This window comes from Saccostrea cucullata, unplaced genomic scaffold, assembly GCF_032062105.1.
Source record: "Saccostrea cucullata isolate Sc308-1 unplaced genomic scaffold, CSIRO_AGI_Scuc_v1 ctg330, whole genome shotgun sequence".
NCBI classification, from domain to species: Eukaryota; Metazoa; Mollusca; class Bivalvia; order Ostreida; family Ostreidae; genus Saccostrea; species Saccostrea cuccullata.
In genome coordinates this window covers 54216-58856 of record NW_026935947.1, presented here as the reverse complement: position 1 = coordinate 58856, position 4641 = coordinate 54216, and the positions used below count along the sequence as shown (strand labels likewise).

The following is a 4641-nucleotide window of genomic DNA, read 5'->3' as shown; positions in this document are numbered from 1 at the left end:
TAAATTATGATCAGTGGGATAGGGTGGGAATGCATTATGTATAACAAGGGTGAAATCTGGTAAAGAACAGAATGGTCAAAGCTTCTCAGGTGAGCGATGTGGCCCATGGGCCTCTTGTTTATACAATGGACACATACTTTCCACAATTTTAGAAGCAAATGATTTCAATCAACTCAATGTACATTTATGGAAACATTTTTTAACCTAGATGAAAATAGAGAAAAGTTACTTTCATTTATAGTTACAACATTTCTTAACATACACCTATATATTTTTTTTAATTCTTCACATAAAACTGTCAAGCTTTAATTTAGCAGCCATAGGCAGAGGAATGTATGACATTCAACTCCTTAAAAAATCTTCAGATACTGTAGTCATTGACAACCATTTTTTTGGTCATTGGCAAGGCAAAGCGAGGACAAGTGCTTGATATATGTGCCTAAAAAAGCAAAACAGATTTGGGATATAGAACAGTAATCCAAAATAAATAAACAAACAAATAAGTTATTTTTATTTGATTAATGATTAAAGTTATAAAAATTCCATTTTTTTTTTTGCTAAAACAGTGTTTGAAATAACTGTGCACCCGACCGCCCGAGACACATAGATTTTGTCATGGGCGAACAGATTTGAACGTAGTTACGCCCGGCTGGATATGTAAAATTTTTCCTTAAATTAAAATTTAGATATTTGATGAAACTCTCTAAACTCAACTAGTATTACTGGTTGCAAAGTGTAACAAGCAAACTGGTAGAATTCATCAGTCTACATGTTCGAGATCGAATGTATGGTGAGCTGGCCCCATTCACATTATTGCTAATACCAAATTATAAAAGACAATTTTTTTTCAGGCTATTGCATTTTTGGTAGGGCTGACAACTTTCACTAGCAGTCAGCCCTTCATGTCTAGCTAATTTTACAGCGAGTTTCAAACACTGTTAAAAATATTTCAAACATTCGTTAACAGTACATACTGAAGATTAGTTGTTAAGAACTTTAAATAATAAATATCTTTAAACACAATTGTAACAGAAAATACAAATCTTCTACTTGACAGATTCATAGAACCTTTCCGAGTTCAAGGCCGTAACTAGGCTCAAATTTTTAGTGAGGCAAGGGTGTTGTGTATTCCTAGTCTCATATGGGGCAAGGGTAGTACCTCATGACCAGTTATTGAGGTTTCCAAGGGGAAGGAGGTCCTGAAACCTGGGTATTAGAAAATAAAAGATTTAATCTTAAAAAGTTTTTACGTTTTGAATGGCACAGTGGTTAGAGCGTATGCTCTAAAGTCGCAGACTAAGGAATTGATCCTTACATCACGGTTCGAATCCCACTGCAGGATGTAGAGACAGGTTCTTCGGATGAGGCCGTAAAAACCGAGATACTATGTCACAGTAAGTGATGGCACAAAAAAGACCTCTCACTGTTCAATCATCTTCAGTGAACCTGAAAGCCCAGTACAGATTTAAAACTTGCAGCTTTCCATCGGCAAGTGTTTCAATATGAATGAGAAATTCTTAGAATGGGTGTTAATTAAATAATTGAACAATTTACAAGAGAAACATTTTGAATTAAATTATACATGTGCTCGAAATGAAAATGAGGCACCTGGTGAGATGAAGGATTTACAGAAATGGAAATCAAAGTTGAAAATATTAATTTAGCACGAAGACACATATAAATACAATGTAAAACTTTTTCACTTTTCAAAAAACTCTAAAAAATTAGTGAGGCATTTGCCTCACTTGCCTCGATGGTAGTTACGGCCTTGCGAGTTAATATTATACAGTTATGGACTTCATAAAGGTCAATATGTGGTTATAAGGACTCATGGCAAATGATATTGACCGAAAACACAGGATGTCATAATTATTTTTTAAATGGTACCTTTATACCTTTGCAATCTCTCATCTTCCTCAAAGAAACTCCTCTTGACAGTCACAACATACTTTGCCATCTTGTGTGTATGTTCTGGAAAGCACCAACTAGTCTTATAACACTGGTCTTATTCCGAAAACTTCTGAATTCACATGAAAAGGACCTTCTAAAAAATATAAAGAATCATGATAAATTCTTGAACACGTATAAAGTAAATAATTAAACCTTCACTGATTCCACATAAACCTGACTCTCAGTTGCCAAGTTAATTTTCTTCAAGGTTGATAGTTTCTTAAAGATTTCCTTCATTGCATGCGATTGTTGCATAATGGTTGGGATGGGGGAGAGGTAGACCTAAGTGATTTGTTTCATAAAAATATAACAAAAAAAATCATACCTAATTCAACAACACTTCATATTAGTTATTATTATTAAAAAACATCCAAGTAACATAACCTCGCTGAAGAAGTGACACCACAATACAAAACCTCCAAACTTGCAGTTTGGGTGCATTATATCAGGTGCAGGTGCGTGGGGGTGTGGCTGGGATTTTTTCTGTATATATTTTTTAATGTACATGAAAAACATAATATCAATACTTCAGATCATTAAAAAATATCAAGATGACACTGACCAGTGACATCCATTCACTGCAATCGTTCAACTTATTAGAAATTCTAATAAGGTATTAAATTTACTGAAATTCATATCACCTATCCAAAGGAGAATTATTTTTTTTACAGTCATGAAATTTGTCAGGCTTGATGACAGGAAATGTGGGTATTTCCTTAAGTCATGCACATACCTAAAAAATATTACTTTTGGGAGAAGGAAGGGAAAAGAAATTCTAATTGACATACACTTGATTGTTTCACCTTAATTTCATAATATTTTAACTTGCAAACTTTACAATATTTTTCATTATAGGTTGATAAAATCAGCAGCTATGCTTTGTAGTTTTCTACTTTCGTTTTCAAAAAACGATCTCTTTGGATTCCGATTTTATAGTTTGATTAGTATTTCATTGTCTTTAATTTATGTTTTTAATAAAATTACTAACAATTAACACGTTAATCTATGTGTTTCACCTTGCATACCCCTTTAAAACTGACAAGATAATCCCCTAATTGCCCCAAGCTATAAGCTACTTGTACCTGGACAACTGCGTGCGCTCAAGCGTGAAGTGATTTCCTGTGGCTAATTAACATTGTTAAATAAACAATGAAACTTTTCTGAGTGCATTGAATAAACAAGTTTAACATTGTTATCCCGATTGTCAAAATTCAGCGGTAGGGAATCTTTTATAATCGGAAATTTTGGTGATTTTTTCAAATCGGGAAATTAGGGCAATTTTTCTTTCCCGATCGGGAAAGCGGGATGAAAGGGTAAAATCGGGAGGATCCCGCCTAAATCGGGAAAGTTGGCATGTATGTCGTTGTGGAAGTACGCAATGGGGCTCAAGCCTCTCGGCTTAACCACGGAGCTACGCCCACCATGTTGGAAGGAATACTGTAATTGAAGGCTGGTTCACAAGCAAAATTAATATACGCAAAAACTGGTTAAAACGTGTTTCCAAAAGCTCTGCAGCCGATGAGGCATATACTTCTCTTCTTGTTATCTGTCATAATACTGAGTTCACTTGGAAAAATATCGCTGCGGACATTGTCAGTTCCGATAAAGCTGCAAAGCACATGTTTCTCCATGTTTATTTTTACACACGAGGTCGTAACAACATCGAAAAAAAAATAGGTCACCAAAAATTAAAATAAAACATTAAAATTGCGTTTCTAATTAAATAATTTTACATTGGAGACATTTTTCCGTCTTTTTTTGTCATGAATTTAAAAATAGTTGGTTTATTTAGCGATTAGTTGGTGAATAATGAGGAAAAGATATAAGCGGCAATAATGGGTACTCTACTTCCTGTTTATCGAAGGTCATGGACGGGGTTTATTTTTAGCCCGAAAGTAAGTGGAGATGGACTTGTTTCAAATGAAAAATATATCTCATGTTAAGTGAATGAACATTGCAGAGATACATATAGAAATTATTTTAAATAAACTTATATTTTGGACATGACACAGAAAAATGTGGTATTTTTCGGCAATAATGGGTACTGTGACAAATAAATGAAGTATCTAATCAGCGTCAATTAAGTGATTTTCTGAATAATTTTTTTTATAAACTTTGACTTTTATTTGCCATATTCTGCAAAAAGACCTAGTCGATTTTCCAATTATACATGATATAAGGAGCCCTGACGTCATAATTTTCAATGCTGTAAGCGATACCAGACATTACGTTAGTCCGAGTATGGTTAAATAATGTTGTTGTGGGACGTGTAAAAATGATTCCTGATATGCAGAAAGAGAGTACATAACTGGTATAACCTGGATTGCCTTTCCGAAACCGTTCTCCCATTATAAATGCCAGAGGTGGGGTAAACTGTGCGGTAGCAAAAAAAAAATCTCCGTAGCTAATGTAAACAAGTCTACAATCGGACATACACTTTGTCTCTGAAAGGCCATCAGAGCATCACCCTGACCCATTGCCAGCCACCGATACATCGTTTGATCTGGAGAGGGCACACAGGGAAAAAAGAGACGAGTGTTGTCAAGAGTTGAAAATGGAAATGGGCCACAGGAAAAGAAAAAAAGGTACAATAAGACACAGGTGCTTGAGGCCAGGGACCCCCCCCCCCCCAATATGGACCCCCGGGCCTGTTAGACTTTTTTCATATACATTATATATGGAAGACACATT

General features: G+C 35.0%; 1 long non-coding RNA gene across 1 annotated transcript; it reads right to left on the bottom strand.

The window, feature by feature from the left end:
* Positions 1–267: 267 nt before the first annotated feature.
* Positions 268–3975, bottom strand: LOC134244302 (uncharacterized). The gene is made up of 3 exons (XR_009987192.1): positions 3033–3975; positions 1896–2044; positions 268–439 (listed from the first exon to the last, which is right to left on the bottom strand). It is a non-coding gene; the product is annotated as an uncharacterized LOC134244302 (long non-coding RNA).
* Positions 3976–4641: the final 666 nt, after the last annotated feature.